Consider the following 12,443-nt stretch of genomic DNA (forward strand, 5'->3'; position numbering starts at 1 on the left):
TATGCACAAAGAAACTTTAAAATTAGTTAATCAAAATATATCGTATTAAAAAAATAGAAGATACAAACTAGCTAATAAAGTTTGACTATATTAAATTTTTACCACACACTTCTGAAACCATCGCTCTCTGGTCTCAGACGGGATCTTCTTGTAGCTCGGCCATGGATGGTCGTACATCAGCTTGATGACGTTGGTCATCTTCTGAGTACATGCATTGTTGCCTAATGCAAACCTATCAATAATTCACAAACAAACCAATATGGCAATATAAATTAAAACTTCAGAAGCAAATAACCATAATATATAGAGATTTTTTTAGAAATTTTGGTAGAGTTTCATCTATAACTGGAATGTGCCACAAACTCTATCCATTAACAATTTACTTAAACAGCACCAATTGTCAACAATCAATGAACAACTGTTAATAATCAAAAAGTAACATTCATAAATCCACTAAACTAGAATCAATAATCAATAATTATGATATATCAAACACTTTCAGCAATTCAAACCTACAACCCTCTACTAAAACAAGAATCAATAATCAGGATATATCAAACACTTTCAGCAGTTCAAATCATAGTTATTAAAATCGAACCGGTAATTAATCCGGTCAAAATACTAAGTCACTGGTCGAACCGTTGGGTTATTGGTTGAAATTAAATATAATTAAAATTAAAATTAAATAAAACATTTATGTAATGTAACTGAATGTTTTCAATATATATATTAGTTAGCACTTATCTTAATAACAAGCAATATAGCCAATGGTAAAAAAGTAACTTTGTATGGATAAGGTCCTTGGTTCAAATCTTGAGTACCCTATTTTAGATTTATTTTCTTGTAGTCCACTGGTACATTTATAGATCGTCTCTTCCACGCTTCTGCTGAGGGGCCGGTGCACCATAGACTCGAACGGGTCTGGTTGATCCAAGTTTGATCGGTTTTCATTGGGTCATACCGGTTCGATAGCAACAACTGTCTTTGGCTTGGACCGGACTGGTTTGGAGTCCGCTTCACTGGTTTTTTGGTCGAATCGGTCGGTTCGGTCTAGGTTTGATAACTATGGTTTAATCCTACAATCCTAAATCCACTAAAACTAGAATTCATGAGAGGATTCTGACGCTGCAGTGTCCGTTGCTGGCGGTAGCGTCGCTGGCATCACTGGGGTAGTCAGATTAGAGGGAGAGGATCTATAATTCACAACATCATTCAAAATGTATAATAAAAAAACGGCATTAAAGAAATACATTATCTGTTGAAATCAAATAAAATAAAAGAGGTAAGTGCAGATTCCAACTTCACAAATATTTTGCAATATATATTACTACATGTATAATTTTGTCCGTATGCAAATAAAAAGTCATCCATAAGTCATTTAAAATAATATCATATTTGATTTTTTTTTAATTTACTATCATTTTCACTCTGAAACATATTAAAAATTAACATGACTTATTGTCGGAGTCTTTAATCAACTAGTTGACTATTGACTCATGCAAATAATAATAATAATAATAATAATAATAATAATAATAATAATAATAATAATAATATACATTATAACGAATAATATAATATAATTAATTGCACTGACTATGTATAAAATAAAGAACTACTAGAATCATAGAAAATTAATTATTTAATTACACAGATAAAATTAGTTTAACCAAAAATTTACCCGTATAAAAGAAAGTTTAACCAACTTCACAAATATTTAGCAATATGCATATTTGAACAAAATAACTTAAACTATGTGAAATATCACATCATTACAGCATTAGAACTCACAAAAGCCTAATAACCTAATCTAATATTATCTTAACCATGTAAATTCACAAAACAGAAAAATTATTTCTAACTAAATCATTATACTAATTAACAACTAAAACCTAAATTAATCCTAAATTTAACAAAAACAAAAAAAATTCTGTTTACCAGAGGATCCAGACACAGAGGTGGACCGGAGAATGTTGGTGGTGACCGGCGCTGTTGGTGGCGGCTGGTAGGACTGGATGGCAACGAGAGGGAGAGGGGCTGTCAGAGAGGATTCGGCGGGGGGGCTGACACACGAAGGGGCTAACAGAGCAGCGGGGAGGGAGAGGGTTAGAGAGAACGGAAGAAGAAATGAGGGAGAGAGAGAGAGAGAGGGTAGAGAAGGAAAGAGAGATCAGACAGATTCGAAATGAAGGGGGAAAGTGTTCACGCTTCGAATTTAGGACAAAATTACCGTCGAAAAATCCGACGATAAACCATTGCGGGTCACCAAAACACAACGTTTTCACTAAATGGGTTACCGGCAGATTTATCCGACGGTAAATTCGATACTAACTTATACACCTATTTTTTTTATTTTCCTCCAATTATTACCGGCGAACTTACTGTCAGAAACGTAAATCTGCCGGTAATAATTTACCCTGACGAATTCGACCCTTTTACCGTTGCTAAATTCATCACTACTCTACGACACTAAATCTGACGATACTCAGTATTTTTCTTGTAGTGCCACCTCTTCCACGTCGCCCGAAGATGCCTCTATTATCATTCAAAGTTATAAAAGATTGAGCAAGGTTTTCCATGTGCATACCTATATCAGGTTTTTTAAAGCGATCTAACATGTTGTCAGATGCGAGAAGATAATTTTTAGCCTCTACAACACGATAGGACCCCAATTTCGACATCACAATGCCTATATACATGGAGTACTCTTCCAAAAGGCTATCCAAAATAGCTTGAATGTAATCATCTTCCAGTACGACATAATCAATAGCAAAGAGAAAGTCAACAATCTTACGAATCTGAGCCAAATACTCTGATGCAGAGACACCTTTTTTTATTGACTTCAATTGGAAATTTAGGGTTTGAACTCTTGCATTTGATGCTGTGGTTAAGTAAGTGTCAATCTTATCCCAAATTTCATAAAATTATGCTAAAGCAATTATTTTATTCTGAAAATTGACAGTCATCGATGCAACGATCTAGGAAGAAAGTATTAGATCTTGTAGCTTCTAAGTCTTGAAAGATTATGATTCAGATTGTGTCTTCTTGACTAGAGCTGTAGTAAATTCTTCTGGAACTTTATTTGCATAAAGATGATCATCCATGCTTATACTATGAATAGTGAGAAGAGCCTGATATCTCCATGTTGAGTAATTATTCTCATTGAACTTATTTGGGATAGGAGAAAATGCTTTCTTGTTGGTGGAATTTGATAAAGAAATTTCTATGATGGAAAGAGAAAGAAATAGTGGTGATAGTGTGGGATGGAGGGATGGATGAAGTAGGCTCTAAATATCATATTAGATCCTGAAAAATCTATCTCAGAGTGCACAAGAGTAAATCTTCAATAAACAAAGAGAAGCAAGTATGAGTAAAAAAAAAAAAAAAAAAACAGAAGAAAAAAAATATGATTTCTTGTTAAGACGCACAAGTAAAATTGTATATTATAATTCTATATTTTTTACACATACTCAATACAGAGATATATAACTGTATATATATAAAGAACTCTATAACACACTGCTAACTAACTCATTAACCACCTGTAATGTTAATACTCCCAATAGCTTCAACAATAAAACTATGCTACATGTTGTCTTTTATTGTTTGGACATTATATATACTTTTTCAAAAAATATGTTGTCTCCACTTCATTTCAAAATTCTCTTTTATATATATATAATTTCCTTTTGTGAGTCAGGCTAGGCATTTTATTTGGGGGATTTTTTTTAAACAAATAAAAAATATTTTATTTACTGAAATAAATAATTTTAAAAATAATTACAAAAATACGTAGCATGTCTTATCTCGTTTACAGTCGTTTACACTGTAAACGAGATATGTTTAAACTTATATCGTTTATAGTATAAATGCGATAAGATTGGACATGACCTATATATACATGTTGTTAATAGCAACGTTTCGGGCTCCATTTCCAACATTTTGACCACTTTTTCCTCTCTTCTATCATTTTCTGATCATATTGTTGAGTAACTCTAAGATAGCGCATGCAGATGTATGTGATCCGGACATCAATCGACTGAACGCCACATGGTACGTTGCTGGGGCAGCCGACTTCGCGGTTAGTTTTGTTATCTTCACATTTATGTTATCGCATATATGTATAGTCATGGTTAGGATACTTGCCAAGAACTAGTATACAATTTATGGTTTTGGTGACTAAATATATCGTTAGCAACAGTTCACTGATAGGATATGATTTTAGAAATGTGATTCTGATTTTTTTTTTGTAATTAAGTTATTAAGCACATAATTATTAATTTAGATATTAAATGTTGTGGTAGATGTTTTTCTTGAAGTTAATTTATTAATTATATGTTTTTAAATTTATTAAAATTTAGTTATTACTTATTAACTATCTAAGTAAAAGTTATTTTTTAAGTAAACAACTATGTATTTTTTTACCTAAATTAAATTATTAAGTAAAAATTTGTTAATTAGATTATTAATTATTTTAGTAAATATTTTTATTTTAGTTAACATATTAAAGAGATATTTATTAATTAACTTAATAATTATTAACGTAAGAGGTTTTATTTAAATTTGACCTCATCAATATCCGAGAATCTACCAAAGGGCTACACGGAGACTCTAGAGATATCCAGTTACACATTGGCGACAATGCACATGGTACTTTAATCAGTTCGATTTGAAAATTTGGTACTCAACACTTCTGCGAATGTTGTGGTTTTCACACCCTGTGTTACTGCATCTGTACTTTTAAATATGTGGCCGACCTGAAACTCCACCCCACCGTCTAGATTGTAATTGTCATTTCCGGTGTTGAAAAATGGAGATTTCTCATACATCGCATCCAGATCCAATGCATGATAGTGACTTGGCACATCTGATAGCGCTGAAATCGGTTGGGGGGAGGGGAGGGGCAAAACATAGTGCACTGCTGCTTTGGCCGGCGTCTCTAATACAAACTCCTCATCATCATCATTTTCCACTAGACTAGCAACATGAATCGGTGGTGGTGCGAGAGGTGGGTCATCCTACACAAAGGTCGAGTGGACAGATCCACCGCCACCAACATCACCAACCTCCACGAAAAGCTCCATCACTTGTTCCGCTATGATTCTCCCATGGATGTCAAATATGAGGCACACATGCTCGTCGCCATGGAGGCGAAACAGACGAAATCGAGAAACTCCGTTTTCCAACATTGCTAGCAACATATACCCCACCCTTCCGATCTCTTTTCTCCCTAAACCACCAAGGTTACTCAATATCAGACTCTTCAACTCCGACAACGAACTTACTTGCCAAGTACGCAACTGTAACAGATTATCACACTCAAATATCATCCCATTGTCACTGTTTCTCATACGACAATTGGAATACACATAGACAACCACAACATATCCGCTACTACTGGACATTTTTGTCTATTTTTTGGAAGAAAGCCAGAGGAGATAGAAGAGAATATGAAATATATGTGGAGAATATCAAGGGTTGCACATCCTTTTATAGCTGTTGAAAATTTGTCTTGCTATGTCTTATTTACACTGTAAACGTTATAATTTATCACGTATCTCGTTTATGATGTAAACGAAATAAATTTACACATATCTTATTTACACTGTAAACGAGATATACAGATGTCAATAGCTTTATCTTATCCATTTATAATGTAAACGAGATAAGACATATTATATATTTTCGTAATTATTTTAAAATTATTTATTTCAGTAAATAAAATATTTTTTATTTATTTTAAAAAATCCTCTTATTTGACTAGAGGAAAGAATTAGAACATAGTACTTATTCTTATAGATGAATAATTAGTTTTGTGGGTTCTATTTTTTTTAAATAAAAATAAAATATAATTTTACTATCAAATATATTAATATTTTATATTTTTATTTTTATATTCACTAGCTCTGCATGTGAGTATTATCGTTGGAGTATTAGTGTCGCAAATTTTAATCCACTCAGAAAATCCATTAAACATTCTTCTCTGACAATAATATTTTACTAGAAAACACTTTTTTCCCTAGCTATCTATTTATAAATATTGAGAAAACAATTTTTAAATCCAAATATAAGCTCAACATCCGTTGCACCCAAAAGATAACTACTCACTAAAATTAAAAATATAAAAAATAATACAAAAAATATAAAATTCAGAGAATTCAATGGTTGAACGTGGTGGATAACTTTTTGTGGAGTGTTCAAGTTCAAAACTACCTTCTCTAAATATAACTATTGCCTTGATATTTTAAGTTAAAATAATCTAACACACTTTCTTTCTTTCTTTTTAGAGCATGTTACATTAAGTCGGTTCCTGGATTCATCTGCCTTAGACTGTAGCATTAAATTTCCACAACCACTTCACAATCCATTATTATGACACTGCATTTTATCCCCAACTACCAAATCAGAACATGCACATATACAAGGATGGTCTCAAATATATATATATATGATATAATAAGATATGATCCTCTAGTAATTACACCACCCCAAATTTCCATACCCGTACCCTTTTCCCTCTATAAATACACCACTAAAATTCCACAGTGGAAACAAATTAAATCAAGTCACTACTACTAGACCTTAGCTTCATCTAACACATTTCGTTATTCTTGCAAATTTTCTCAAAAGAAAGAATTACTTCATTTTCACCATGGCCAAAAACACTCTTGTTATTTGCATTGCACTTGTATGCATGACGCTTATTTCTTCCGCCCCTAAGACGGAAGCAGTGTCATGCATGCAAGTGGTGCAACAGTTGACGCCATGCATTTCCTACGTGGAAAATGGCGGCGCTGTGTCCCCACAGTGCTGCAACGGAATCAGGACTCTTTTGAGCCTGGCTCCGGCGAGACAAGACCGGCAAACGGTATGTACTTGCATCAAGAACGCCATCCGAGGAATCAATTTCAATCAGAATACTCTAAACCTTGCCGCCGGACTCCCCAGCAAATGCCGGGTCAACATTCCTTACCAAATCAGCCCCTCGGTTGATTGCGCCAGGTACTTATATATATATACATGTTCCCCTAATAGGCTTACTTTCTAAGACAAGATACATAAAACTAATTCATGAAGAGACAAAAGATTGTATTATTTTTTAATTTTTAAACACGCTCTTTGTTGTTTTATTTTTTCTATGTGATGTCTTCAATATCAAACACCAACTTTAATGAACTAATTAAGATTCTAGCATAAAAGAACTATATGTACTAAAAATCAATTATGAAAGTAGTCCATATATATATATATATATATATATATATATATATATATATATATATATATATATATTTAAAGTGTTCAGGCACAAAAGAGTTAAATCCATATATACATGTGCGCGCGCCTCTGTATGTGTTTATGTTATTCACATATTTTCATTATATATATTATTTTTTAATATATATTTTATTAGTAACTAATTTTTGGTATATGATTTGTTTAAATATTTATTTGAAGTTACATAACTATATAAATTCAATCGCACGTATGTGTTTTGTTTTTCACGTATTTTCATTGTATATCGATTTTGAATATATATTATATTAATTTAACAACTATTTTTTGTATATACGTAATAGAATTTGTTCAAAGTATTTATAAGTTTTTATGACTATATAAATACAATCAGCAAAACTATTAACGAAATGATAAAAAGCATACTATAGAAAGAGTATCCATATTTTACTACTAAAGTAGTGGACGCTAGTTTAAAGAAAAAGTTTGCCTACTTAGAAAAAGAGATCAGTAATCTTGTTCCGTACTAGTAATATATGTAAGGAGATACCAAAAAGAAATAGAAATATACCAACACTTTGGTAGTTTGGTTAATTAAATTAGAGTAACACTTATTTCTATCTTGAAAGTGCTAATGATGATGATTAGAAATGAAGCAGTTAACTATAGGAGTTTTATATATAAAGTTTCTCAAGATAAAAAATAATTATATATTATTTGTCACAAAACCACTCTTTTCAAAAAATTTAAACGAATAAAAAAAGCAATATAAATAATTATATCTCTAATACATTCTTTCAAGTAATAGTTTTTTTTCTTTTTTGATTTATTTGATTTGTATAGATTTTTTTTCTCCTTTTTATTAGCCTTGCTATTTCTTTTATTTTTGAAGCTACTAAGGATTAAACTTTAGATTTTTAAAATATAAAATTCTAATACCATATCATAAAATAGTTCATCCTAAAAAATTAAAATGATAAAAAAAATAATATAAATAATTATATTTCTGATAGTTTTATTTTAACTCATAGGGTGCAGTGAGGTTGATATGCATATGAAGCAGCTACTCATCATGAAGAGGGATACCGAAATGTACCTGCAAGGCATGTGTACGTGGTAAATAAGTGGATGCATATAAGCCACATGGGGAATCAATGGAAGTTGCTTCTTTTAGTTAAACTGTGTCTACTATATGTTTTTGTGATGTGTCATGTTTGTGTTTTCTATTTTGGAGGTTTTTAGAGAAAGAGCTCAGTGGAGTAGTGCTGTAACAAAAATGCTCTTATTAATTATATATTTGATTCGGTTTATCTTCATAAGTGTTTATTGTATATTATCATTTTATACATCGTTATAATATAAGAAAACACTAATCAATAGTATTATCGTTGTGGTTAAAGATAGGATACTTGAAAGAGATCATGATAATCTAAGATATTAACACGAAGGAGATAGATCTATGTATTCATAGTAGATGGTAATTTTATTTACTTCTTTTTTATTTTTACATCAAGATGGCAAATTGCAACAAAGATTTAGAATTGAACTTTATTACAAAATGGTCACTTTCTCTTGTTCACAAAAATCAATGGACCATCACCGCTTCACTGCACTCACGGTTTTATCTCTCAAAAACTAAATTACTAAAATTAATTACTAATATAAAATATATATTAAAATTAAATTAAACAATACATGTATTTATACATAAATATATACTGTTTACAGTGCGATTTAAATCAATTTTAAATAAAAAATTTATTCGATTCGAACACTAATTTTACTTGTAGTGTGGTTTAGATTGAATGACTTTTTAAAAAAAATCCGATCCAACTCCAAGCGGTTTCGATTAGATTCGATTTGCGATTTTTTAAATTAAAAAAATTAAATATACATAATAAGTCTTAACATCAAATTTTAAATAACCAATAATAATATAATAAATCTCAATAATATCTTGAAAAATAAATAATAACATAACAATAAAAATAAAATTATAGGTTAATTAAAATAAATAAATCTTATTTTAAACATAAAATATTTATTAAATAATAATAATATATGAATAATATAAAAATATTTAATAAATTGAATATATTATAAGTAAAATATTAAATATAATAATAAAATCTAATTAAATTTAAATTAATACCGTTTTAATCGATTTTTTATTTAAATTAGATTGGATAAACGGTTTAATTTGGATCGATTTAAATTCAAATACTCTTAAATTTATATAATGACAAATTTTAATAATTAATTTTAGTATATAAATAATATTTTTAATTTTTTGCTAGTTTATATGACTATGGTATAATATTCATTTTTTTACTCCATAATATTAGAGTATAGTATACAATTTTTCATTTGCTACCTTTACTCATTCATCTCCTCATCATGATACACTTAAATAATACACATGCAGCAGGCAATCATGCTAGCTGCTTGTTGAAGGCTCTATTGCCCAGACAATGTATTCAAGTATTTCCGGTGAGAAAGTTATTGTAGTGATATGTTCGGCTTGATGCTTGAACAACCTAAAGAAGAATATTAGAAGGCATCATAATTTATTATTTTTAATTAAAAATTAATTATTAATAATTAAAGTATAAATTAAAATATGTTGTTAAATTATTAAATTGAAAACATTTAATCAATAATTAAAAATAATGACAAAAAATAATGGTTTCTTAACATTTTTTTAAACAGGGTGCCAAAGCTAAGCCCAAAAGTTTATAGTGGGTTTTTTTAACACAATTCTACATAAATAATGTCAGTCCCATGCAATTCACAAAAATAATAAGCCCAACTAAAATAAATCATGCCTAAAATTGCTCTTTATAGGATAAAAAAATATTTAAAGATGAAATAAGATATTATTTTAATATGGGATCTAAACATAAAATATTGAGCAAATTTCATATCTAAACATAACACAATTAACTTTTTTCTAAGAAAATTATACCTTTCTTTTCTTCCTTTTGGCCAAGTCATTTTTCCCTTACTCTCACTATTGTGGTATTTCGAAAAATCAATGTATCTAAAAATTACTTGTTTACAAGGTCTTATAAATAAATCAATTAATTTTTTAATGTATTAAAAAAAGTAGAAAACAACAATGAATATAACAACGTTATGTTGCATGATAAGTAAATCAAATTTAACCGAATTAGACCAATTTCTCATTAGACTAAAAAAAAAAATTACAAACAGAATGCGTGATTCTATTCTCTCTTACTCCCACTTTTGTGATATTTATCTTCTCCATCAAAATGGTTACTTCCATTTTCTCTTATTTAATTTTGAATTTTTTATTTAAATTAAATAATATAATATTAATCAAAATGCATAATATATAAAAAAAATATAATTTTACAAACGGATTACACATTTTGGGTACAGAAACAAAAAAGTCAATAATAATATAAATCAAGTATTTTGCATCCGAAATCTGAAAAAAAATATCGAGTACACCTAGAAAATAATACAACTCTGTAGTTGTGCATAAATTGAATGCACAATATCTAAAATATGGCTGTAGAAAAATTAATGACACTGTATTTAATATACGTATATTAATATCTAAGACTCTCTGCACTCTAGATAAATATATAAAAAAATTCTATATAAATAATTTTTTTTATTCAACCATTAATTACACTATATTCATCTTACTAAAATAAGAGAACATGTAGAGTAAACAAAAAATAATTAACAATATATGTTGGATAACAATAAAATAAGATAACATATAGAATAAACAAAAATCAACAACAATATATAACATGAAAGTAAGAAGACTTCTAAAGGTCATAAGTATCCAATATACAAGTAAAAAGTGAACATAAAAGTATAATGTACTGTCTATGACGCATGGATACTGATACGAACATGGAACACGACACGACACGGAATATATAGACACACAAATTTAAATTTTTATAAGACATAGAAATACGATATATATATATATATATATATAATATAAAATATTTTTTAGATAAATTGTAATGATATTTTAATATTTTATTGATATTAAAATATAAATTAATTTTTTAATTATTTTAAATATCTTTTTTCAATTATATAAAGTATTTAAAATATATTTTGTTTTAATAACTAATAATATATGCTATTTCTAAACTTATTTCAATAATACATGTTAAGAATAAGACTGGACACGCTGATATGTAATGATATTTAAGTGTGTCCAAGCGTGTCCAGAGAAGAATTTTTTATTTTTTATTAAGACACAGTTGGACACAGAAGGTGTGTCGTGTCTGAAATGTGTCCGACACGAAGACACAACAAATTAAGAAAGTATCCATACTTCATAGTGCACTGCACATCTACAATGAAACCAGTAAAACCCTACTATTGTGAAGGATGGTGATTCAGTCAGTGTTCCATTCCGCACCAGGTGTACGTGTTTGTTGTTGAGGTATGTTTATGTCACGTTTTGAAGTGTGATCATGGCTTTTGCATAATTGAATGTGTAAAATATGGGTCTTTGATCTCCACCGTTCTACAAATACAGAGAGTAAAATATTGTCCAAGATGAAATTTCTCAGTTTTACTGCATGTCCAAATCCAGTCTCTTTGATATAAAATAGTAACACGTTAGGCAGTAAAATATTCAACCATAGTTATCAGAACCGAACCGGTAATTAACCCGGTCATATGAATGAGTCACTGGATCACTGGTTTAACTGGTGGGTCACTGATTCATCCAGTTGATCCGGTCATAACTAAATAAAAATAATAAAATTATAAAAATAAATTAAAATCAAAATTAAAATTTAAAATTTAAAATATATGTCTTCACAAGTATATTAATAATATTACATCAATAAAAATAATTATCTTATATATTAGTTGTATAAATAATTATTTAAAAGAAGGAATATAATGGGATAATTGTGTAAAATATTTTATAATATCAATGTATCAAAATTAAATTATAAAAACAAATAAATACAATATTATTATTGAAGAATAAAAAGAATGTTTTACAATATAATTACTTTAATATGATATAATTATTAATTTTTTTAGGATGATAAGTGTTTGGTAAATAAAAGATATTACTTTTTAGTATATATATACTTATTAGCATATTATTTAATAAAGAAAACACTAGCTTAGTGGATGACTTGTGCTGTAATTTAAGAAGATCTCAAGTTTGAACCATATGTATGTTTTTTGGA

The sequence above is a fragment of the Arachis hypogaea genome, chromosome 14, assembly GCF_003086295.3.
Source record: "Arachis hypogaea cultivar Tifrunner chromosome 14, arahy.Tifrunner.gnm2.J5K5, whole genome shotgun sequence".
Lineage (NCBI taxonomy): Eukaryota > Viridiplantae > Streptophyta > Magnoliopsida > Fabales > Fabaceae > Arachis > Arachis hypogaea.